The sequence below is a fragment of the Dendrobates tinctorius genome, unplaced genomic scaffold, assembly GCF_039654945.1.
Source record: "Dendrobates tinctorius isolate UK_male_01 unplaced genomic scaffold, ASM3965494v1 ptg000003l, whole genome shotgun sequence".
Taxonomy (NCBI): domain Eukaryota; kingdom Metazoa; phylum Chordata; class Amphibia; order Anura; family Dendrobatidae; genus Dendrobates; species Dendrobates tinctorius.
In genome coordinates this window covers 80,164,542-80,192,028 of record NW_027361671.1, presented here as the reverse complement: position 1 = coordinate 80,192,028, position 27,487 = coordinate 80,164,542, and the positions used below count along the sequence as shown (strand labels likewise).

The following is a 27,487-nucleotide window of genomic DNA, read 5'->3' as shown; positions in this document are numbered from 1 at the left end:
GACCCAGCCACGTTTCATCTTCAATGCCCTTGCTGATGGAAGGAGGTTTGCACTCAAAATCTCACGATACATGGCCCCATTCATTCTTTCATGTACCCGGATCAGTCGTCCTGGCCCCTTTGCAGAGAAACAGCCCCAAAGCATGATGTTTCCACCACCATGCTTTACAGTAGGTATGGTGTTGCAACTCAGTATTCTTTTTCCTCCAAACACGACAAGTTGTGTTTCTACCAAACAGTTCCAGTTTGGTTTCAACAGACCATAGGACATTCTCCCAAAACTCCTCTGGATCATCCAAATGCTCTCTAGCAAACTTCAGACGGGCCCGGACATGTACAGGCTTAAGCAGTGGGACACTTCTGGCACTGCAGGATCTGAGTCCATGGTGGCGTAGTGTGTTACTTATGGTAGGTCTTGTTACATTGGTCCCAGCTCTCTGCAGTTCATTCACTAGGTCCCCCCGCGTGGTTCTGGGATTTTTGCTCACCGTTCTTGTGATCATTCTGACCCCACGGGGTGGGATTTTGCGTGGAGCACCAGATCGAGGGAGATTATCAGTGGTCTTGTATGTCTTCCATTTTCTAATTATTGCTCCCACAGTTGATTTCTTCACTCCAAGCTGGTTGGCTATTGCAGATTCAGTCTTCCCAGCCTGGTGCAGGGCTACAATTTTGTTTCTGGTGTCCTTTGACAGCTCTTTGGTCTTCACCATAGTGGAGTTTGGAGTCAGACTGTTTGAGGGTGTGCACAGGTGTCTTTTTATACTGATAACAAGTTTAAACAGGTGCCATTACTACAGGTAATGAGTGGAGGAAGAGGAGACTCTTAAAGAAGAAGTTACAGGTCTGTGAGAGCCAGAAATCTTGATTGCTTGTTTCTGACCAAATACTTATTTTCCACCATAATATGCAAATAAAATGAAAAAAAAACAGACAATGTGATTTTCTGGATTTTTTTTTCTCAGTTTGTCTCCCATAGTTGAGGTCTACCTATGATGTAAATTACAGACGCCTCTCATCTTTTTAAGTGGTGGAACTTGCACTATTGCTGACTGACTAAATACTTTTTTTCCCCACTGTATCTTCAGCATTCTATAATGCTGTATGTAAGCCCCTGATGTAACCTGAAAGATAAGAAAAATAAGTTAGATTATACTCACTGGGGGGGGCGGTCCGGTCCGATGGGACTAGGCGCCGGGAGAGGTCAGAGAGGCCCGCCGCCTGCACTTTCATGTTACATCGGGGGCTTATCTGCAGCATTACAGAATGCTGTAGATAAGCCCCTGATGGCGGTGGCTGCAGCTTATATACAAAAAAATAGGTGACAGATTCCCTTTAAAACAATTCCTCGAAGCTTAGTATATTAATACATTATGTAGCCAAGGTGGAAATGTAAAGTAAATATGGATTAAATAAAAGTAAAATACGTATACAACTGTTTTATTAAAATTATTATACACATTTTAACATTTCTACATAAGCCTCACTCACAAATAGAACACATTTATACAATTAGTAAAGTTAAAACATAACTTTTATTAAGGAATTACGTGGCACATATTTTTAAGATTTTTTCCTTCTTCTGAAAACATAAGAATTCTGTGAAAGGTAAATGAGGTCATGATGTGTTTTTCAAATATCTGGCAAACCCATAATGTGCGCTTGAGGACAATTGCAGCTTGTCCTGAAAAAGTACACAGTTTTGTTAAAGTGCAAATGTGTGCGTGTTGGAATTATTCTACTGGGAAAAAAGCCAGGAAAAAAAATCATTTATTTTTCACAAATAAACTTGTTGTAACTTGGATGAAAAATGTAACACTGGCACAGCCGAAATTCTTACTCAGTACTTGCTACATCACAAAAATGAGCTTTTAGGTCCGTACAGTAGCTGCACATTCTATATTCCAAAGTCAGATATAAATTAAAAGCGTCAGTAAATGTTTACATAAAAGTTGCCAAAGCTGTCACTAAATTCCCCCAAACTGTTGGATGCAGAACAATTATCACCTTAGAGAAAAGCTGCTGCTGGATCTGTGTCCTCCATCCTATTAGAGGCCAGCAACTGAAGTCACAGTGCCCATCTCAGGCGTCACTGCATTGAGACACCACGCTATAGAGAAGAAAGGATGCTGCTCATCATGGGAGGTGAGAATAACATATATATATATTTTTTAATGTCTGTGATGTGTGCTAAGATGGCGGCCAAAAATGGAGAACATTATAAGTATATAGGAGCAATTGGGGGGACATAGTTATTGTAGGGGGCCAATTATGGGACATTACTTTTATATAGGGCCAAATTAGGAATATAATTACTGTATAGAGCTAATTGGGGGAAATTATTACTATAGGAAGCCAATTGGGGACATAATTTCTGTATAGAGAGAATGGTGGCCAGAATGGGGGACACTAATAATTCACAATGTGGGATATTAATATTATTCCCAATTGTGGCCCCACACACTATGCTTTTATGAAGCACAACTTGGGATCTTTCAGCCTTACTGAGGTATAAAAGTTGGATGCTATTATTGTATGAAAAATGGTTTACATTATCACTGTATAGTTGCCCCTTGAGAGTGGGCGATATTGTTGTATTTTCGCAGTAAGATGGATACTGCTACTTTCTGGGGGCATAAAGGGGAATGTTACTATTGTATTGGGACCACAAAAGGAAACGTGCAATAATGCTGTATGGGGTCACAGTAGAGAAATTTTGATTGTGAGGGTATCACAAATGCACACATCATTACTGTAATATATTTTGTTTTTGGTGATATTGTAACTGTTGGTACTGTGTATGGCACTATTGAGCACTATGGCACTTTTCTTCCTCATCTGGCTCTGTGTAGAGTGGGGGAAAAAGTGGGAAGGATGCTCTTGAAATAATAAGCCACAAATGTTGCGTGTTACTTTCAGCAGAGATGTGGCTGGAAGAATTCATGGATGTTTCCATTGGATGAAAAAGAAAAGCGACAAGGAATTATTTCAGTTGGACACAACAACAGAGAGTCACTGGATTTACCAGCTCCAATGTGTAACTGTCACTAGTGCTAATATTAGTATTAGTACTGAGGTTTTTGCTAATGATCAGTGTGGTGATATTATTTAGTAACTATGAGAGCAAACAGCAGGAACGCGGGATGCAGTGACAAGCAGGAGGCACATCAAGGGTTAACGCATGTTTATTACTGGTGTTGCTCCTCGCAGGGAGATAAAAAGGGTGAAAGAGGGAGTTTGGGATTCAACACAGGAGTAAATATTCAGCAAAAAGGTAAATTTAACAGTCTGATGTTTTCAGAGAGTGGAGGCTTGAAGATCCCACGATGCGTGAAGTCTCTCGCCTGGTCCTGGAGGAACGCGAGGCACTGTCTCCTGACAGCAGCGATGTTTCCTGACTCTCCGATACGTAGCTTCGCAGTCCTGGAACACGGTGTCGTTAGAGATGGAGCCTGCACGGTGGCTTTGGATGGATAAGGTTCAGTGGTGGAAGTCGGGCGTATACTGACCGATCCCACGTGGTTCCCCTGGTCAGGCCTGCAGCCCGCTCTGTAGACAGTCAACGGTGTGGTACTGGACGTCACTTCGGTCTGGGAGGTGAGCAAGCTCACAGTCATAGGCTGCTCGTGGTCTGTCTGCGTCTGGAGTGGCAGTAAGCAAAATGGCCTGGCCTTCTGATATCGTGCTGCGGAGAGTGAGAAATCTTCCCCTTCTGCGCACACTGCCTTCTTGCCAAAGACCACGCTTTCCCGCACTTAGAGACTTTTACATCTGACCCACCCCCTGCAGTCAGGTGCCCAGGTCTGTCTTGGACAGAAACTCTCCCTCCTGGCAACAAGTGTGACAGTCCCAATAGTTCCAGCCCCGAAATGAGAGAAGCACTGCCAGATGTATTACTAGGGCTGTTACTGGCCCGGCCATATCCCTACAACTACATGGCGGTAAAATTTAGCGTGGTCAGGGTGTTGCGATATTTATCCCCTCTATGTGATTTTTATTGGGTTATTAGTTGTGGTATAGTGGACTTTGTTTAGTAATGTAACATCCCTGCCGGCATCACTGCATGGCTTCTCATCTCTCATCAGGCTGATACACCGACTTGCTCACCACTCCAGGCCATGCTGTGTGTTCTGCCCTCCACCTGCTCCAAGCTTTAAAACCACATGTCCTCTGCTTGGTGTGTGCATACTTCCTGGCTATGTGCTCTAGGGCGGCGGCACCTGCACTTCCTTAGAAAGACAGTGTGCACATTCCTAATGCATCCCCAGCCTATTGTCAAGAGGTACCGGGTTCTTTAGGAATCTCCACCAATCAGAAGATTCCTGAGCAACATACTCTCTTAGGCCGGGGTCACACTTGTGAGAAACTTGCACGAGGCTCACGTCTCAATACCCGGCACTGTCTCCGGCACTCGGACCGGAACGCTCAGCTGCATAGAAATACATGCAGCTGCACACTCTGGTCCTGAGTGCCGGAGATTTAATCATACCAAGCTGCTTGCCTATTGTAGATTCAGTCTTCCCAGCAAGGTGCAGGGCTTCAATTTTATTTTGCTTCTGGTGTCCTTCAACAGTTCTTTGGTCTTAACCATAGTGGAGTTTGGAGTGTGACTGTTTGAGGTTGTGAACAGGTGTGTTTTATACAGATAACAAGTTCAACAGGTGCCATTACTACAAGTAATGTGTGGAGGACAGAGGAGCCTTTTAAAGAAGAAGTTACAGGCCTGTGAGAGCCAGAAACCTTGCATGTTTTTAGGTGACCAAATACTTATTTTCCACCATAACTTACATAATAAATCTTGCCAAATCAGACAAGGTGATCATCTGGATTTGTTTTCTCATTTTGACTCTCATAGTTGTGGTCTACTTATGATGTCAATTACAGGCCTCTCTCATCTTTTTAAGTGGGAGAACTTGCACAATTGGTGGCTGACTAAATACTTTTTCCCCACTGTATATAGCAACAAAATGTACCCAAGAAGATGCAATACCCTATGAGTGAGAAATATAATATCAATACTTTTTGAACAAGTTTTTTTGAGGGTTTTATACCAACAAAATGTAATCCAGACCATGGAATAACCTATTGGTGATAAATATAATGTCAGTAAAATTTTGAACAATTTTGTTGAGGCTTATATAGCAATGAAATGTACTCCAGATCGTGGAATAGTCTATGTGTGAGCAATAGAATAACGATAAAATTTTGAACACTTTTTTGAGGCTTTTATACCAATGAAATGTACTTCATACCATGAATAGTCTAAAGGTAAGCATTATAACATTATAATACTTATACAGTTCTTTGAGGCTTTTATAGCAATGCAATATACCAAAGAAAATGTAACAACTTATGGGTGAGCAACATGATACTGATAAATTTGGAGCAAGTTTTTGGAGGCTTATACAGCAACGAAATGTACTCCACACCACCAAATAGTCTATAGGTAAACATTATAATGCCAATAAAGTTTGAACAATTTTTTTGAGGCTTTTATAGCAATGAAATATTCCCAAGTAGATGTAATACCCTATATGTGAGCAATATAATACTGATACATTTTTTACCAAGTTGTTTGAGGCTTTAATACCAACAAAATGTACTGAATATCACAGAATATTCTGTATATAGTCATCATAATACCTATTCATTTTTTACCACTTTTTTTAGGCTTTTATAGCAACGAATACCTTATGGGTAAGCAATATAATAACTATAAAATTTTGACCAATTTTTGCTGAGCTTTATATAGCGAATGAAATGTACTTCAGACAATGGAATACTGTAGTTTATGGGTAATCAAAATACTAACATCAGAAAGTGCATAGCCAGACAGAAAATATGAGTAGGGTTATTCATAGACCCCTGTAAGACAATAACTGGCGGGCCTCATTAAAATATTGAACATTACAAACACTTTATGAGCTGCTGTCATTTGGTAATTTGGAAAAGTGTGGGCCAAGCCAGGCTTTGTTAATTTTTATGAGAGTGAGCCTGTTTACATTCTCTGTTGACAGGCGAAAAAGCCTCAGACATGACTCTAGTGGCAGGGCAGTACAATACCTCCAAGGCATAGAGGGACAGCTCATGCTAGGTGTCCAGCTTTGAGACCCAATAGTTGAAAATCGCAGTGGAATTAGGTAGTATGCTGGTGTAGTTGGTCAGGTATTGCTTGACAATCTTTAATAACTTTTCCCTCATTGTCAAAAATACATGGTCATCAGGCCCTCGGCGCTTGTCTGATGATTTTTTCAACATATTTTGCACAATGGTCTTATTGTATAGCACCATTTTAGAAGACCTCTCCACCTCAGGAAGAAGAGATGCAAAGTTCTTGTAGGGTGAACAACCAGTGCTCTTTTTTTGGCCAGGATAAATGTAACGTGATGGTCACAAGAAAGGCAGCAGTACATAAAGTCGGCCATGTGTGCCAAGCTCCATACAACCAACACTTCCCTGCCTCCATCCTCAGCACATCCACGTAGGAAAGATGGGACAAAGGTTGAGCGGCCACAAGCCTTTGTTGCGCTGGCCACCATCTCCTGTTCCTTCTCCTTTTCAGTGTCCGCCCCCTTATTGTTACCCAATCAACGCTGAGCAGATGAGATGAGGCTGGGCTGCCAAAAATCTCTCTGTGTTAGGTCTTCCTCCATCCCCATCTGGTCCACATGCAAAGCTTCATGTTTAATTGGAAGCAATGACTGCTTAAGTAGTTACAGAAGCAGGATAATTGTATTGACTATTTTGTAATTGCCCCTCGCAATCTTTGTGGAGTCATAAAAGGCTTGGAGAACCAAACAAATGTCAGACATCCATGCCCACTCTTCAGTTATGCGTGGAGGATGACCAGAATACCAATGGACGTGTTGCAACTGGTACTCAACCACTGTCTTCATTTGATCACAAAGCATTGCCAGCATGTGCAGCGTGGAGATCCAGTGAGTGGTGATGTCGCACACCAGTCGGTCAGCTGACACTTGCATGCGCTGCTGCAGCACTGTCAGAGAGGTGACAGCTGTAGCCAACTTGCAGAAATGGGTGCTGACATGGCGTAACTTGGCAAATCTGGGTTTGTTTTCAGAAACTGCTGAACTACCAAGTTGAGCACAAGTGCCAAGCATGGTACGAGTGTGAGCTTGCCAAGCTTCACAGTCACCACCAGGTTAGGCTCTTTGTCACACCAGAGCATGCCTGGTTGGAGGTTTAGCGGCAAAAACCACACATCTGTCTGGTCTTTTATTCCTTTAAGTAACTGCTGCGGTGTGCATTTAGACAAATTAGCTTCAGCAGAACCTGTTGATGCTTCGCTGAGGCAGTGTTGCAGAGCTTCCGGCTGATGTGGACGATGTGCTCTGAGATACCACATCAGAGATAGAGGATGAGAAAGAGCAGGAGGGGGTGCAGGAACTGGTGTAGGAGGTAGAGGAAACCCTGATAGAAGTAGGGCCAGCAATCCTTCGTGTCTGGAGCATATGCGCCTTGCCAGAGTGTGATTCGACCCCAACCTCCACAATGTTCACCTAGTGTGCCATCAGGGAAAAATAGTATCCCTGGCCACAAGCACTTGTCCTTACCTCGGTCGTTAAATGGACAATGCTAGTAAGTGCATTGGTAAGAGCAACGGTGATGTTCCTGGACACGTGCTGATGCAAGGCAGGGACAGCACACCGGGAAAAAAGTGGCGGCTGGGGATCGAGTACCAAGGGACAGCTGCCGCCATGAGTCGGTGGAAATTATCCATGTCTACCAGCCTAAATGGCAACATTTCCATGGCAAGCAACCTGTAAATCTGCCCGTTTAGCATTTGGGCCTGTTGGTGGCTGGGAACCTTCTTTTCTGTTCCAAGGCCTTGAGTAGTGATAGCTGATCACCTTGCTGAGACAAAAATTTGGAAGTCCCTGATGATGGTAAGTCAGAATGTGCAAGGATAGGCGCATGGCAGGAGGCATCTGCGCCAGTGTTTTGAACAGTGGATTGGGCAACAGCACAGGGGAAGAGGTAGTGGTGTCACCCAATGGCACCTATCATGTACCCAGTTGTTCTACCCACTGATTCGGGTTCTTAGATAACATGTGCCTGATTATGCTGTTGGTGGTTAGGTTCTTCGTGGTCAGGCCCCTGTTTATCTTTACATGACACAGGTGGCAAATGGCCATTTTGTTTGTCTCATAACTCTCTTTAAAAAAGTCCCAGACTCGGGAACACCTAACGCTTTGATGGAGAAATTTAGGAATGTCGGTGCTCTGTGAACAGTTTCATGCCTTCCCCCTCTGGTCACCCCATTGCCTCTTCCTGTCTGTTTTGGTGCTGCTGATCTCTCCTTCCCAGCGCTGTTGGACTCACTCAGCATGCTAGCTTCCCAGGTTGATTAATTGACTTCATCATCCACCACCTCGTCTTCCACCACAGCACCTTCGACCTCCTGACTTTGTGACTTAACAAGAAGACATAGTAGCCACTGTGTCTCATCATCATCTTCCTCCTTATCACAAATTTTCCAGTCCCCCACCATCATGTTTTTGTGGCCGTGGCTGCTCTAAGTTTTGTGCATCACTAAACAGCACGTCGTCCTATCCCTCTTGGAACATGCAGGTTGAGAGGCCACAATCAAGAAATGTGATAAACAGCTCCTTGGAATGTCCTTGTCAGGGATTCAGGGGAAATTTTGCCCCCCAGTTGTCAGGAATTTAAATATTACATATATGGTCCGGTGATATATAAATACCCACAACTTATGTTTCCACTTTCAGTTCAGGTTTGGAACTTGCAGCTCTCTGGCACCCCCTTACCCTCAGGTAAGTCAGGGAACTGCACCTAGGTTAAGTAGTCACCGGAAAGGCTGCCTTGTTGCGTCCTGGTTATTGGGCACTCTGCAATGAGGGCACTGTGTAAAGTATATCACCAGTCCCAGGCCGGGAATACACACATAAACCTCCGATCCGTCACTGTCAGGGTTTCCCAATACCACCAGGGGTGCTATGCTGCCACCAGTTCCTCGTTCGATATCAAAATCTATATTGGGCCAGGAGCCAACCTGCAGGTAGCATAATTAGGCGCCGAGTGCGTGTCATTTCAATCATAGAGCAAAAAGAACAAAGCTAGTAAATTTATACGTTTACTCAAAAATTATCGGCAGTGTTTAAAAACATACAAAGATATTACAAAGGGAGACAAAATACAGTATGTATAACAGTTACAAAAAAGGCATTAAAATAAGAGACTAAGGCTACATTCACACTTGCGTTATGAGGCGCAGCGCATGGCCACCGCTAAGCTCCGCCCCCTGCCACACCCCGTCCGGTCAGCTCCTCTTATGGGTGCATGACGCTGCATGCGACCTGCGTCCCCTATATTTAGTAAGCAGGCCATGCACTGGTATGCTTTTGACGGCGCATGCGCCCTTTTAGCGCTGCTCCAAAAGTGCATTTGGCGCATGTCGGCGCAGCGCCAAAATGGCGCATGCATCGGCAAAAGCATACCAGCGCACGGCCTGCATACCCAATGCTAAATATAGGGGATGTAGGTCGCATGCAGCGTCATGCGCCCATAGGAGGAGCTGACCAGAGGGGGCTGCACAGGGGGCAGAGCTTAGCAATGGCTGTGTGCTGCATCTCATAACGCAAGTGTGAAAGTAGCCTTACTCTATCTCAGTCACAGATGTGACGTGTTGATAAAGGGGGGGAGCACTTTCCCAAGGAATAATGGTCCTTCGGCACAGCTTCTTAGCTGGCATTCCTGGCATCTGACAATCACCCATATGAGTGTCTCAGCTTTGTGTGTTTCTATTGCTGACCTCACTAGGTAGGCTCAGCTAGGGGATATACGCCACTTTTTTAAAAGTTATTAAAACTTCTACTTGCCATATCTCTAGCTGGGGGTTCACAGAGTGACACCAGGGGTATCATATTTTCTCTTACGAAATTATCTTTCCTTTGAGACCAATATGTCTGAGAAATTGAGGCCTACTACATTTTTAAAAGCATTATTGCAGTTTTACACATCACACAAATGTTCACAGACCACATAACACTGTATTTCTCTGGCATTGAGGTCTACAAAATTTGTAAAATCTTTTTTGCAGTTTTACAGATCACAGAAATTTTCACAGACCATGTAACACTATATGTCTGAGAAATGGAGGCCTACAAATTTTTTAAAAGCTTTTGTTCACCGAGATCACAGAAATTTACTGCACACTATGGAATAGTGTAGAGATCACAGAAATTTATTTCACACTACAGAATAGTGTATGCTCAGAAATGTAATAATAGCTCAGGAAAATGTTTCATTGATTTTTGGGTGTGTTATGTAACACAAAAGATAAATTTTTCCAGCACACACAAAAAAACTGCAGCTATATATTTGCCAACAGACTGTACAGCCAGAATTGCTGTCTGTTGACTGGATTCTGTCACTCTTCTTGCTCCTGTGACTGTCTCTCCCTCCCTAGGCTAGATGCAGATTGTATGAGCTGCAAACAATTAGTCCTTAGAAAGGCTGTTAGTATGATGGCTCAAGCACCAGTATGAACACTACAGGTCTTTGATTCATTATATTGTGCACTCAGGCTTTGAAAAGCACTGTGTCCCTCCAATATGAAGTGTCACAGAGCTGCGCAATGGAGTCAGGGTGGTGCCTGTCCTTTTATAACCTCTGATGATGTCACATGGCCAGCCAATCACAGTAATGCTACAACCAAGATGGCTACGACATAACAGTGATAAACTTCACATATTGAATAATAATAACAGGACAAATGTTCCGAGACATTCTTGATAAAAATCTGCTGCCATCTATCAGGATGATGAAAATGAAATGAGGGTAGACATTCCAGCAAGACAATGATTCCAAACACACAGCCAAGTAAAATCTTAATTAGTTTCAGAGAAAGAAAATAAAGCTGCAAGAATGGCTCAGCCAATCACCTGACCTGAATCCAATAGAAATTTTATGGAAGGAACTAAACCTCACAGGTCATAGAAGGAGCCCACGGAAACTTTAGGATTTGAAGAGTGTGTAAAAATGTGCCAAAATCACACCTGAGCAATGCATGCAACTAGTTTTCCCACACAGGAGGCATTGAGGCTGTGATAATCAAAAAAAGGTTTTTGCATGAAGTATTACATTTCAGTAAGCATGTTGTTCAATACTATTTCCCTGTGTCATTTCTCATTATTACACATAATTTATGGACATCCATGGTTTGATTTAATTGCTTGTGTGGATTGGATGGGTTGTTACTAGAGTTGAGTGAAACGGGTCGGTCAAATTCATAAGTCGCCGACTTTCGCTAAAGTCAGGTTTCATGAAACGAAACCCGATCATAGCGTGAGGTCAACCACGAGGTCGGCGACCAGAGCGCCAAAGTCGCGTTTCAAATGATGCTTCCAGCGCCCTTTTTCAGCCAATGATGGAGGACGCACACTGTGGGCAATGCGATGACATGAACATCGGTCACCACCATCTTTGAGAAGGGCATGCAAGTGATTGACTTGCTTTGTGTGGCGTCACAGGGGCTATAAAAGGGCGTGGACGCCGACCGTCATCTTCTGCCGATCTTAGCATAGGGAGAGGTTGCTGCTGCTGATTCTGAATAAGGGAGAGCGTTAGGCAGGGAAGAAGACCAAAAAAACTGCTTCTGCTGTTAGCGATTTCCACTGCACAACACAACAGTTTGTGTGAGGTGACAGGGGAGGCTATATTTTTTGTGCATCAGCTCTGTTGGTTATTAGGCTGCCTTATAAGGCTCCCTGATAGCTGCATTGCTGTTTGCACACTGCTGTGCAAACTGCTTTTTTAAAAGCAAAAATACTTTTCTTCCTCTTTTCTGCACAGTTACCAAGCATTTATTTTTCCACACTTTTGTGTGCAGCAGTCCTGCTTATTAGGCTGCCTGCTGCCATACTTGGACTGAGAGCATCATTGTCAGCCTCCTAAAATCTCTAGGGAGCTTCCAATTCTCCCCAATACTATATACACCTTGTACCTTCTCATACACCAGCCTATTTCAGCCTGTTAAATTGAGGTGTAATCTATAGAGGGCCTGAGATAATAGTTCAGCCTCCTAAAATCTCTAGGGAGCTTCCAATTCTCCCCAATACTATATACATGACAAATGGATATTCGTGATTCATGTGAGCTTCCGTACCTAGTTATTTAAAACTCTTATTGGGCACCCAACCCCATCAATTCATACACCAACAAAATAAACACTCCAGAGGTAGTTGGATAAATTGGCCACAGCAGCCTTTTATTAAACATATAACATAACATTTTAAACACAACGCCCCAGAAGGGGTGGTCCTCGAAGCCACAAACCATAAAACTCAGATTTGATATTCCCAACTTGGTCCCCAGGTCGAGTCTTGCCTCTAGCCGCTAAGCACCAGCTCAGAGACACATATCAACCCACCTGGCCAGTTTCCATTACCATTAAGCACGGGGCCACTTTAATCCCTTCCGCGGGATAATTCAATTACCCGTCCACGTGAATCCACCCAGGGGGGAGTCCAGGACCTCTTGAGATCCCCCCCGAACCGCTATTTACCAGCACCACCAACTTCGAGGACCTCCCCCCCACGCCATACTGCCTTGACAAGTAATTATACAGACTTACAAACAAATTATAACCCCAACCCCTAAATACCGCCCATATCCATACAAGAAAAGGAAACCTATTAAGACAAGATTAACCCCAAAGCGATTACCTAACCAAAAAACTAATTAAGGGAAAGTGGGTGGGAGCTTCTTGTCACTATGTGGGGGAACCTAAAAAGGTTGCCACACTAAGATGGTCACTGTCTTTATAATGATAACTCATACTCATTAACCCCATAGTACCATCCTAATCCATAACTCCAGCTCACTATATTCCCACTCAACCCTGTCATGTCGGCCTCCCTTTTAAGGCCTGCTGCACAGTACGGCCTCTCTCACCTTGTACTTTGTCATACACCAGCCAATTTCAGCCTGTTAAATTGAGGTGTAATCTATAGTGGGCCTGAGATAATAGTTCAGCCACCTAAAATCTCTAGGGAGCTTCCAATTCTCCCCAATACTATATACACACCTTGTACTTTGTCATACACCAGCCAATTTCAGCCTGGTAAATTGAGGTGTAATCTATAGTGGGCCTGAGATAATAGTTCAGCCTCCTAAAATCTCTAGGGAGATTAAAATTTTCCGCAATACTATGTACACCTTGTACCTTGCTTTACAGTACCATATAGCTGGTGGTATTTTGGGTACATTTTTCCAAAAATGAGGAAGTATGGTGGAAGAGACCATGGAAGTGGGCGGGGGTTGGCAGCTGGTACTGATGGTGGTGGGGGTGGTGGTGCATCTGCTGGTAGTGGCAAAAGCACAATAGCACCTAAGGCAGGAGGTGTTGAGCCTGCGTCATCGTCTGGCTCCACAAGGCTTCGAAGGCTCCCTTTTCTGGGAGTAGGTAAACCGCTTTTAAAGCCGAAGCTTCAGGAACAAGTTTTGGCTTACATTGCTGACACAGCCTCCAGGTCTATCACCTCCTCTTCTGAAGTTTCAAAAAATAAAAGCACTGAGTTGTCAGTGCAGGCTCCTAGTCAGGAACAACACCTTTCCTTGTGTCCTTCACCCCTACCAAAAGTGAAGGATGCGGCAGGCCACACTACAGATTACTCCATGGAGCTCTTTTCACATACCATGCCTGGGTTATCAAGTCAAATCGTGAATTCCCCAGTCCAAGATGAATCGGACATGGAGTGCACTGATGCACAGCCACTGCTAGATTTTTCTGCTTGTACATTCATTCAGAGCACTACATTGTCCTCGCAGTGTACTGAGCCAGAATCTGACCCTGATGAAACTCAGGTGCCCCTTCCTGCATACTATACCACCTTACACGGTGACACAGAGGAAGGTGCACATGAAATTGAAGAGGAGGTGATGGATGACCCAGTTGTTGACCCAGATTGGCATCCATTGGGGGAAGAGGGTGCTGCTGCCAATAGCTCAGAAGAGGAGGAGGAGGATCCGCAGCAGGCGTCAACATCGCAACATCTGTTATCTGGCAGGCCTGTAACAGTCCAAAAACGGTTTACAAAAACCCAAAGAGTTGCAGGACAGCTTGGCCAGATGGTCAAATTAGAACAGCGTGCCAGGCCTCAAAATGTCTTTCATAGTAGGAAGAGTGCAGTGTGGCACATTTTTGAACAAAATCCTAATGATCAGGCAAAGGTTATCTGTAAGAAGTGCGCAAAGACCACCAGCACCACACCACCAGCAGCAAATGTTGAGGTGTCGTCGCATGCCAAAGCAGTCAGGGAATCACAATGTTATTGCTATGAAAGACTGAATCTAGGCCATCAGCAAGACCACCAACACCATCACCAACCCTCTCAGTCCGCCATGTCCACCGCTAGTTCCACCATAGGCAGCTCTCAAGTCCAGCTCACCCTACCAGAGACTCTCAGTAGGAAACGAAATTACTCATCCTCTCATCCGCGTACACAGTGTTTGAATGCCCACATTGCCAAACTGATCTCATTAGAGATGATGCCCTACCGGTTGGTTGAAAGCGAAGCTTTCAGCGAGCTCATGGCCTACGCAGTGCTACGCAGTACCACGCTATGACCTACCCAGTCGGCACTTCTTTTCTCGAAAAGCGATCCCAGCCCTCCACCTGCATGTGAAAGACCGCATTGTCCATGCACTCAAGCAATCAGTGAGTGGAAAGGTGCACCTCACAACAGATGCATGGTCCAGTAGGCATGGCCAGGGCCGTTACGTGTCTATCACTGCGCACTGGGTTAATGTGGTGGATGCAGGGTCCACAGGGGACAGCGGCGGTGGGACAGTGCTGCCTAGCCCACGGTATAGGAAACAGTTGGCTGTAGGTGTTTGACCCTCCTCCTTCTCCTCCAGAAGCGAAAGCTCATCCACAGAGCGCAGTCCCACAAGCACTCCATCTGCAGCTGCCAGTGTTGTACACGAGGTGTCCCCCTATCGAGCAGCTAGTGGAAAGTGTCAGCAGGCTGTGTTGCAGAAGATGTGTTTGGGCGACAGACACACCGCCGAGGTGCTGGACGAGTACTTTCAGCGACAAACTGAGTCATGGCTGGGCAGTGTACATCTTGAGGCAGGCAAGGTAGTTAGTGATAACGGCCATAATTTTGTGGCAGCCATAGCCCTTTCAAAACTCAGCCACATACCTTGCTTGGCTCACACCTTGAACCTGGTGGTGCAGTGCTTCCTCAATAATTATCCGGCGTTAACACCCCTGCTCCATAAGGTGTGAAGACTGTGCTCGCACATCCGCCGGTCGTCCGTACAATCCAGTCGTATGCAGAAGCTGCAGCGATTGCTCCACCTTCCCAAGCACCGCCTAATTATCGACGTTGCAACAAGGTGGAACTCAACCCTGCACATGGTTCAGAGGCTGTGCGAACAGAGGCAGGCTGTAATGCATTTGTGGGAGGATACATGGGCAGGCAGTTTGAAGGCAGACATGGAGTTGTCTAGTGTGCAGTGGTCAAAGCTGAAAGACCTCTGTGAAGTCCTTCAGTGTTTTGAGGAATGCACACGGCTGGTAAGCCCAGACGACGCCATCATAAGCATGAGCATCCCTCTTATGTATCTGCTCATGCAAACTTTGATGCACGTTAAGGAGCAGGCATCTGCAGCCGAGGAGGAAGAGGAGGAGGGAAGCCTTGATGACAATCAGCCATTGTCTGCTCAGGGAACTCTCCTGGACAAGGTGGAGGAAGAGGAGGAGGATGAGGATGATGTGGATGATTATTTAGGGGAGGAAGATGCTTCTCAGGGGGCAAGAGAAAATGTTGGCGTGGCAAGGTCAGGTACAGAGTTTATGCGTGACTGGAGGGATGTTGATTTGCCAGAAAGTGCTCCACCCCTGCATTGCCAAAATGATAAACGATGAAGACTACTGGTTGGCCAGCATCCTGGATCCACGCTATAAGGGCAAATTCCAAAACATCATGCCACAGGAGAACCTAGAGCTAATATTGGTTAACAAACAAGCAACTCTGGTAAACCGTAGGGGGCAACATGGAAGAGGTGTTCGTGGTGCACACAGCCGAAGTGGCATTAGACACAGGGGTTTCATGACCATGTTGTGAACTGATTTTTCAAGTACCGCTCACACGACTGGTAATATTGCATCGATTGAAAGTGACAGGAGACAGCAGTTGTCAACTACGGTTACAAACTACTTCTCCCATATCGATGTTCTCCCTCACAGGTCATTCCCCTTTGACTATTGGGCCTATAAACTGGACACCTGGCCTAAATTGGCACAATATGCCTTACAGGAGCTCGCTTGACTTGCTGCTAGTGTGCTATCCAAAAGAGTCTTCAGTGCTGCTGGATCAATCCTGACAGAAAGAAGGACCCATCTGTCGACCCAAAATGTTGATGATCTAATCTTCATTAATATGAACCATGCATGGGTTTCAAAGGATTTTGTCCCACCTTCCCCTGCTGACACGTAGGTTGGCCGAAAACTGGATCGCTTTTGTCCTCCTCATCCTCAGACTTTTCTAATTCCTCCATTTTCAGCTGCTGAATGTCCAACATCAACATATGCTATTTTTTCAACCTCCCTAACTGGGCTGCCTCCCTCCCCAGGGCCTGGGTCACCACCTGGCGCATGCACCTGTGCGAGTGCCGTTGCTCTGGTCAGGTGGGTGGGCACAATCTTGGGCGACAGCACTGGCACAGGGTCCCTCATAGTACAATCAAGTGTCTTTGACGGTGCTGGTGCACACCCGCCATCAGACACACCGCCGTACTATGAGGGGCCCTGTGCCAGTGCCGTCGCCAATGAGTGGGCCCCCCTGTTTGCTCAGGATCACAGCACTTGCAAAGTTGAAATACTTACCTCTCCCTGCTCCACCGCCGTGACGTCTTCCGCGTTTTCCTGACAGTGACATTCTGGTTGGAGAGCACGATGACATTACGTCTGTACGCCCTCTGCCTAAACAGTCCAAGTGCAGAGAGATGGAAGATGGGGACAACGACGAGTCCAGACTAGTACAGGGATTTCCTAGCGAGGAGACTTATTTCATTGTTTTAAAGGTTGGGAGCAATTTTTGGGAAGCACTATACTCTGGAGAATGATATATTGTGCCCACCATACATTGGAGCATTCCAAAGGTGGACATCACACACTGGAGCAGCATTTACAGGGCCCATTATACACTGGAGCATTAGAAATGGGGCCCATTATATATGGAGCATTATTTGGGCCCTTAAGACAGTGTAGCTTCATCCATGGGGACCAACGTATACTGTAGCATTATGTGGAGCTCATCATATACTGTATGGAACATTATATGGGACCAATGATTCTGTATGGAGAAATATATGGGCCTCATTACTCTGTATAGCGCACTATGCGGTGGCCATAATACTGTATGGAGTAATATACTGTATGTTTTTGGTGCTATTGGAGAATTTAAAATGGATAGCAGTCATGTGATGTAAGAAGTGAAGTATTTTTCATTGTACTATACCGCTATTTGTCTGCCGTATCAGAGGATCATGAATTGTGGCATGTGTTAAAGGAGCCCATTGACACTCTTTGGCCCTGGGCCCACAAAAATCTGGAGCCAGCCCTACCCCCCCCACAACTTTAGCCAAATAACCCCCAGATTTCAATGCCTAACTATTATTATAAAGTAAATTAAGGTTGACAAGCTTAAGTAATAAGAATTGATGTTTTTGGCATTAAAATGGGCACTGTAGGTGTGTTTCCTGTCCTCCACTCACTGCCGACTTTTATTCCCCATTGACTTGCATTGGGTTTCGTGTTTCAGTCGGCCTTCGACTTTTCACGATAATTGGCTGATTTCGTTCGACCCAACTTTTGTGAAAGTCGGGTTTCATGAAACCCGACTCGACCCAAAAAAAAGGCAAAGTCACTCATCTCTAGTTGTTACCAACATCTGATGAGAATTTCATGTCAATAACACTTTTAGAAATACAATGGGTAACAATGTTAGCTATCGTGCATAAATTTGACTTGCAACTATCTAGTATATCATATATTATACAAATTCTGGTCATGTCACTCGCTTGTTGCTGTTTTGCTCTTAAAAATCTAAATTTTTACTTTATTATTTTGTTAGTATTTTGTAAATCCACCTTTGGCTTTCCACACTACCTGAATCCTTTTTGGCATGCTCTCGATTAGATTAAATCATGTCTAGACCGAAATCTGAGCTTGCATGGGCATCTGTGATCTCACTATTAGGGCTCATACTCATTTGCGAGAAAAACGGATGATTGTAATCCAAGAAAAAATCAGATTGCACTCTGACCAATGTTATTCAATGAGTTACATCTCATCTGTGATTTTTTTTCTCAGCTGAAATCGGACTGAGAAAAAAATTGCAGCATGCTGAGATTTGCTGCGTATCTCGGACGAGACTCACCAATTCAAGTCAATGGATGTGAGAAAAAAATGCACAGCACTCGCACCATGTAAGTGCTGTCCGATTTTTACACACCAGTGTCCTTTGAAAAGCTGGCAATTCATATGCAGCTATAGTAAAGTCACACTTACAGGTTAGAATAGATATATACACATAGAATACATATACATTATATATACATGTCAGTGACACACACATATATATGTATTTATATTACATTGATAGAAGAAAAGCCGGTAATTCAGCAGCCACGGTAGTGTAATAGCCAGTAAAGGCTACGTATACAGCTGTGAGCTGATATTAATAGCCTGGGAAGCTCCATGGGTATTACCCCCTTCCCAGGCTATAAACATTGGCCCCCAGCTGTCGGCTTACCCTCTGCTGATTATGAAAATTGCGTGGGAGTCCACAGCACTTTTTTGGGAAAAATAATCTTTTCCTAATTAAATACATGTCCAGTAATTTACACACAAACTGTACTAATTGCATTTGTCACTGACATGTATATATCTACCTATTCAATTTGTCTTTTCTAAATGTAAACCATCTCTTCTATCCTGTTGGCTCCTGCAGTGTTTTTACAGAACTTGGCAGATGTTTTACCAGATTTTCTTCTATCTATCTCTCTTTGCACTATAAATACATATATATCTATTCTAACTATTCTATTCTAACCTGTCACTGTACATGCACAGGAGTTTCCGGTTTTTCTTTTATCTATCTATCTATCAATTATATATATATACAGTATATATATATATATATATATATATATATATATTTACACAGCTCTGGCAAAAATTAAGAGACCACCACATCAAAACCCTGTCATGGGCAGTCCATTCTCCAGACCAGAACCCCATTGAAAACCTCCGGAATGTAATCAAGAGGATGATGGATATTCACAAGCCATCAAACAAAGAACTGCTTAAATTTTTGAGCCAGAAGCAGTGTGAAAGACTGGTGGAAAGCATGCCAAGATGCATGAAAACTGCTTTTAAAAATCATGGTTATTCCACAAAATATTGATTTCTGAACTCTTCCTGAGTTAAAACATTAGTAATGTTGTTTCTAAATGATTATGAACTTGTTTTCTTTGCATGATTTGAGTTCTGAAAGCACTGTTTTGCTTTTTTTTTTTTAAATTTTGATCATTTCTCATTTTCAGAAAAAACAAAACAAAATTTATTGCTTGGAAATTCGGAGACATGTTGTCAGAAGTTTGTAGACTAAAAGAACAATTTACATTTTACTCAAAAATATACCTATAAAGAGAAAAATCAGACAAACTGAACATTTGAAAGTTTTATTTTTGCCAGAGCTGTACATATATACAGTATATATGTGTGTGTTTTGATGAATATTTCCTTTGAAAACGATGTGTAAATGACATGGAGAACTGCTGTATGTAAAAGCTCGTGTTAAAATCGCATTGCAATGGGATAGCAATCACAATGCACTCAGATGTAAATCGGATGCTAGGTGTGGAAATCGCATTGTATTCGCATGCCACTTGCACGACACTCGTATGTCACTTGCACGTCACTTGTCCGTTTTTTCAGTCCAGATTACGGACCGTTTTTTCTCCCATATGGGTACCTACCCTTACTAAGCATATAAGCCACCTCCACTTCTGTGTTTGTCACGCCAGAAATAATAGACCTTGTGATGTCAACTTGTAGACTCCAATATATTGCCTGGACGTCCATTTTCTGGCTCTTGAATGGATGCATGGACTTCATTCCATATTCTTCCATTTGTAATGGCACTCACATGATGCAATTTCACAATTTTATTGGTCGAGAGACTCGTATCGATGAACTGGATGATGCATTTTTTCTTTTGTTGGGAAATGTTTTTCATGGTTGCTCCTCGATTCAAACCAGTGACCTTTCACTTGGGAATCAACTTAATAACGAACTAGGCTATTATGGAATATAAGAACAGGTTGCATTTTGTAGAATACAAGGAAAAAAAGATTTTTCCACCACCAAGAGCAAAGCAATAACAATGAAGTGATATGTTAAGAATCTGCATAACTAATCATGTGCTAAAAAGTTGCAAGTCAAGATCAGATTTTGGTCAAGACATGCTTGAATCTAGGCAAGATGATTGTCTATAAAATGATGGTAGTCTCTTGTTCGACGCAGTAGTGGATGGTGAGATATGGAACCTGAAAGTCAAAAGTTCAAACCATTGTTACCCATTTGCTCGTCAGTGTATATTTACTTAAAAAAATGGTGACATTTTCCATAGTTATTTCACCCTCTATATCATCAGCTTGTATTGTGCATACTAGAGGCATTCATAGTTGCACAACATACACAGCTTTATACACATTTCTATTGCTTTTTAGTAGGCAAGACTACAGTATGTTTTGTAAAGTTTTAATAGGGAATGCACTGCTTTTTCACAAAACTCTCCTTCACAACCTATTATCTCCCTACCTTCCATTCTGTAACATTTGAATGAAGTACAGAAGTCTTGCGTGACATCATTGACAGCGTCAAACCTGCTTTTTTTCAGTATTTAGTATAGAGGGCCTATTTACCAAAAGAAATATATCTGCACTCTACAAACTTCAAAAGGGTTGTTGGCAAAAGACCATTTCTTATACAAATATACCACATTCATTGCCAACAATGCACAATGACCCAGTGTCTCTTTTTAAGAAGGTCTTTAGTGCATTGGATCTCAGCAGAGCTTTGCATGCTAACTAGTTGATCTGTAAAGAAATGGTGAGTCATTAAAGAAGCTGAAATTGGTGGATGTTTTTTTCTCTTCTAATTTTGTAAAGAAAACAAAATGCTTTTCCAATGTAGAATCAAGAATATTTGATATCTAATAATGTTTACATTTAAACCCTTCATGACCGGAGGTATTTTTGTTTTTGCGTTTTTGTTTTTTGCTACCCTCTTCTTCAATTGACCCGTAGAAGCTGCGCAAGCGCGAAACGGCCGTTGTCAGCACTTGCACATTCCTGTCCTCACTCTCACGGCCATGATGTTTTAAATATTTGCTAATAAAGAGTGGAACTTTTAAAGATTGGTGAGTGCTACCTGTTTTCTCTTCTTAGTGGAATCCAAATATGTGTATGTTTAATTTTTTATTGTTTTGTTTTGAATGGGGCGAAACAGGGGTGATTTGAATGTTTATATTTTTTTAAATTTTTTTTCACTTTTGGAATGCTTCAATAGTCTCCATGGGAGACTAGAAGCTACCATAACCTGAACGGCTCTGCTACATACAGGCGATAATCAGATCGCCTGCATGTAACAGAATACCCCACTTGCTATGAGCGCCGACCACCGGGTGGCACGCATAGCAATCCGGCAGTGCCAACCATAGAGGTCTTCAGGAGACCTCTGGCTGTCATGCCAACCAATCCGTGACCCACGATCATGTGACTTGGTCACTGATGGGTGGGATTTCCAGCACGATTGCGTGTTAAAAGCTGCTGTCAGCAGCATTAACGAGTTAACAGCCACGGGACGATCACGATTCCTCCCGAGGCTGTTAGCAGCACATGTCAACACATGTGCCGGATAGATCCGTCATTGGTTGTTAAGGGGTTAATATACATTGATTTAAACATGTAGTTAAGCTCTTTAAGGGTATGTGCTCCACAGGGTTGCCAATCATCCAGAAATTACCGGACAGTCTGTAAAAATAAGACTCTTTTTTACCATGTCCATAAAAAAACCCTGAGTTGTCCATGATTTTTTTGAAGCTGAAGAAACAGATTATTTTGACTTTGATTATCATTTTAAAGTCCATAATGAATGCAGCTGATGTCTTCTTTTCCTTAATTACGGGCTATAGACATGTATCATTAATAATCATAATGATTTATTTTGGTGTTCCAATGTGTCCATAGAATAATACTGTCTGTAATTTTTTTGATAAGCTATCCAGAAAAAAATAAAAAGTCAAATAGGCAACCCTAGTGCACACATCAACTGTTTCATGCAGATTCTGTTTGCAACCCGCTTGATAAAACACTAAAAAATGCTACAGTGAATGAACATAATGCACAAAAATATCATAATGACTTATTGTGCACACATTCAGTATTTTGTCACTTTATTAATCTATTCATGCTTTGAACACTTTGAAGAGTAAAAATAAAGTAACCTATTCTTTCTATGGGCAACTTTCACTATTTATCTATATATGCAATTGCCGTAAATTGTCCGTCATCCACTTCCGTCAGGATGTCCCTGAATCCCACAATCCACCGCGCCGCAGCGGAAGTACGCCGACCGCCATTTTGGAACACCCAAGATGCCGCTCGGATCCAGGCCGCCGCTGCGATTCCGAACGCCGCTGCGATCCCAACCGTCGCTGGGATCCCAGCTGCCGCTTGGATCCAGGCCGCCGTCATTCCGAATGCCGCTGGGATCCCAGCTGCCGCTGGGATCCAGGCCGCCGCTGCGATCCCAACTGCCACTGGGATCCTGGCCGCTGCTTGGATCTCAGCCGCTGCTCGGATCCTAGGCCGCCGCTGTGATCTCAAGGCTGTGAAAGGAGTGTAAAGAGGGGTATAACGAGAGGGATGTAATGAAGGGGGTTAATGAGAGGGTGTAATCAGGAGGTGTAATGAGAGGGTGTAATGAGGGCGGAGTAATGAGAGGGATGCCTCCGCCGGACCCCCGCCAGGACCCACCACCTGACTACACGTGCTGTATCCCGTCGCTGCCTGCCCACCCACCTCCATGCAGTCACAGCCGGCAGGAAAGATCGTGGCTTGAGGCCTGTGCTGGAGATTGGGTGCGCCACCATCTTCAGCACAGGCCTCAAAACACCGTCTTTCCTGCCGGCTGTGAGAGGGGTGTAACAAGAGGGTGTAATGGGGAGAGTAATGAGAGGGATGCCGCCGCTGGACCCCCGCCAGGACCCACCACCTGACTACACTCGCTGGATCCCGCCGCTGCCTGCCCACCCACCTCCGTGCAGTTACAGACGGCAGGAAAGACCGCGGCTTGAGACCTGTGCGTTCTTACTGAGATTTTTTGTTGAGTTTTGGAGACGAGTCTAAGCCGAAATTCAAAGTTTTGAGTTTTTGAGGAGGATTTGGAGAGCTTCCGTCCAGATTCTGCTCCAAAAACTTCTTAAAAATCTTTGTGAACATACCCTTAGGGTATGTGCACATGGCATCTTTATGACGCTGGTGAAACTACTAAGTTGAAAAAGGCAAAAGCAAGCAGTCATTTTCCTGACGTAACTTCGCTGGTGGTTTTACCATAGTTTGTGAATCTTTTCTCTGTACTTTCAAGTATAAAGTGCTGGCAGCATCCAAAGGGATAGAATGAACATGTGACATCTTTTAATTTCTTCAAGCTTATTTTTTAGTTTGGTCATTATGTGTTTTTACTCATATTATCAAGTAGATATCAGTATCAAGTATCAAGTAGCAATAGAGTGTGTTTTTTGGTGCACATCCACTGCAAAAACCTTGTCAAAAACAACATCCAATACCACAATACAAATTGCATGAAAAGACGCATTTTCTTAGCTTTACTAATGGAAAACTCAACAACAAATTGACTTTATATTTTTTTACATGTGTTAAAAAATGAGTGGAAAAAACACAAATATGTATACCAGAGATGTGGTTTTTCATTAAAATGAATGAGGAGCTTTGTTGTAAGCAAATTTAGAGGTAATCTATCAGGTTAGATAATGCTATTAATCTGCAGTTATAGGGTTTTTCTGCAGGTTAATAGCATTAGAAAGGTGCTTGGCTGCTGTACTGAAAGTGCAGCATCTAAAAGAAAATTAATTGTATTCATCCCGGGAACCTTTGGCTTTCAGTCATAAAGGCTTACGATCACTGTGAGCTGTAAGCATGCTCCATCACTTTGACAGCTGGCTCTGCAGTGAAAATGCCTGAATGTGCTTACTGCGGCCACAAACAATGCTGTGAGCAATGACTGTAGCCATTCTGGCACATCTGTATGACTGAAAGCCTTTGGCTCCCAGGAGGAAAACAGTTCATTTTCTCATAGGTGCCGCATTTCTTTGACAGATGCTGGGCACTTTCGTGATACTATCAACCTGTTGATTAACCCTATACAGTGTAGGAAATAAGTATTTGATCCTTTGCTGATTTGCACAGTTTGCCCACTGACAAAGTCATGAACAGTCTATAATTTTAAGGGTAGGTTAATTTTAACATTGGATGATAAAATATCAAGAATAAAATCCAGAAAATCACATTATAGGAGGAGGACATGTGACAGCTCCATCAAGTGCCACACACAAGTTAGCTGGGGTACCGCGCATCGGTTAGAAACATGTCTTTCCTTGGCCAAACAGGCGTTGTCCAGACAGGCTCATCTCTGCAAAGACAGAGCAACCGGACACAGGTTGGTAATTCCTGTGCTCAGGCAAACAGCAAGAATTACGGTCGGAGCATGCACGCACACAGTAAGTTTGACACCAAACTCAGACAGGCAGATACAGGCACTTGGATGCATCAGGGCCCATCCGACTCAGCTTGATGAAGCACTAGAGGTATACAGAGAATACAGTATTAAAGGGGATCTACCAAAACATACAGATGTGATCCAAGGAGAGGCCCATTGCACCCACATGATCCTTAAAGTGAACACGACAGTGTATAATTCCATAACTGGGTTCTACCTAGGGGGTTTAGAGTCATCTTGTAAAGTTTGTAATCTGCTGTACTGCATCACCAATAGACTACCCCTTACATTCAATTGATTGTTCTAGTTTTCTAGGTAAATGCTCAGCAGACGCGCTGGGTGGCTGCACAACTAAGTAAATTATAGTAACATATTCAATATTTTTGTACCTACTTAGTGATGCATTATCCTTAAGACTTGAGAGTCCTCAGTGGTTGATATTTTTCAATCTACAGGCTATCAACTGTAGAACGATATACAAGTATCTACAAAGTATCAGTCCCATGTTTCTTAAAGTATCAATCTTTCAATTCTTCTTGTTTGTAGCCATTACGTGCTTTGGCTTAAAAGAAACCCCGCTTAAGGCCATGTGCACCCGTTCAGTGTTTAATGAGTTTTTTTACCGCAGTACTTGTAAGCCAAAACCAGGAGTAGGTGAAAAATGCAGAAGTGGTGAACATGTTTCTTTCTATTATACTTTTCCCCTGGCTGTTCCACTCCTGGTTTTTGCAAATACTGAGGAAAAAAATGACCAAATGCTCAACATTGACACGTGGCCTCAAAGTAAATATGTGTATGCAAGTTGTCCAGGGCAGTAGCCATGGGAAGGCTGAGGCTTCTCCACACCCTGGCACCCCACAACAAACAGTGTCTCAAGCCACATATAGTATGCTGTGAATGTTGCATTGCACTCACTTTTACCCCTGCATCCATGTCTTTCATGTCCAGGATCAGTTGCACACACATCAGGGGACACCTGGTTCATCATAACAAATTCAATATTGAAAAAAGAAACAGCACTCACATTGCTTCTTAAAAAAGGTTAATGTCCTTTATTAAAGTTTTGGACTCACAGAAGCGCTGGGATAGGTGTGAAACAACTGCTGTCCTCCTTCACTTCCTCACTCCCCCTGCATGTTAAAGAATTGTCCCGTCACATGGAATAAAGGATAGCAATCTTTTTTAAGAAGCAATGGTGAGTGCTGTTTCTTTTTTCAATATTGAACAAACTTGGTCTTCAACACATTTTCATGCACCACCTAGCTCATCATTATGTGGTATGCTTCATATTATGGACTGATTCAGACTGCAGGTAACAGTTTGCTGTTTTTTCACTTTTTGCTATTATAACTAGAGTTGAGCGAAACGGGTCGAAAAATTTCAAAAGTCGCCGACTTTTGGCAAAGTCGGGTTTCATGAAACGAAACCCGACCCTAGGATGAGGTCGGCCACGAGGTCGGCAACTTAAGCGCCAAAGTCGCTTTTCAAAAGTTTGTTTTGCGCTCTTTTTCAGCCATTCAGGATCCACGGACACTGTTGGCAACGTGATGACATAGGCAGGGGTCACCACCATCTTTCAGAAGGGCATGCAAGTGATTGGCTTGCTTTGGTGGGCGTCACAGGGGGTATAAAAGGGCGTGCACGCCGACCGCCATGTTACTCACGCTGATCTCAGAATAGGGAGAGCTGCTGCTGCTGATGATTTTGTAGGGAGAGCGTTAGGCAGGGAAGAAGACACCAAAAACTGCTTCTGCTGCTAGCGATTTTGCCTGTACAACTCACCAGTCACTGTGTGTGCAGTGCAAGTGGAGACTATATTTTGCTGGATCAGCGGTGTTGGTTGTTAGGCTGCCTTCTAAGGCTTCCTGACGGCTGCATTGCTGTTTACCCACTGCTCTGCAAACTGCTTTTTTAAAAGCAATCCCAATTTTTTTTTTGTCCTGGTGAGGTACTGAGCGTGCATTTTTTCACACCATACAGCGGTGCACACTCCTCACACAGTACCGTGTAACGGCTGTTATCACAGCCACAGTGAAGCTCTCTGTGTGTCACTCTGTAAGGATAAGTCGAGGACATGTTCCGTTCTTACAGACCTGCACCTTCTAGTTTTGTCTAGCTTTCAAACAGTTAAATATAGTTGCTGTTTGATCACATTCAAAACTATAGAGAGACAGCGTGTGTCAGTCCGTATACTTAAAAAACACGGAGCTTGACAATTTTACGTACACTGGACAGCCGTGTACGTGCACGCTCCTCTCTCAGTACCGTGTAACGGCTGTTATCACGGCCACAGTAAAGCTATCTGTGTGTTGCTCTGTAAGGATAAGTCGAGGACATGTTCCGTTCTTATAGACCTGCACCTTCTAGTTTTGTCTAGTTTTCAAGCAGTTAAATATATTTGCTGTTTGATCACATTCAAAACTATAGAGAGACAGCATGTGTCAGTCCGTATACTTAAAAAACACGGAGCTTGACAATTTTATGTACACCGGACAGCCGTGTACGTGCACGCTCCTCTCTCAGTACCGTGTAACGGCTGTTATCACGGCCACAGTGAAGCTATCTATGTGTCGCTCTGTAAGGATAAGTCGAGGACATGTTCCATTCTTACAGACCTGCACCTTCTAGT

The 27,487-nt window shown here is 43.5% G+C and overlaps 1 long non-coding RNA gene across 1 annotated transcript in view; it reads left to right on the top strand.

Moving 5' to 3' along the window:
• The first annotated feature begins 1,873 nt into the window (after positions 1-1,873).
• Positions 1,874-27,487, top strand: part of LOC141091843 (uncharacterized) — a 377,478-nt gene continuing 351,864 nt past the window's right edge. The window contains exon 1 of the long non-coding RNA XR_012232603.1: positions 1,874-2,144. This is a non-coding gene — a long non-coding RNA (uncharacterized lncRNA). The remainder of the gene's footprint in view (positions 2,145-27,487) is intronic.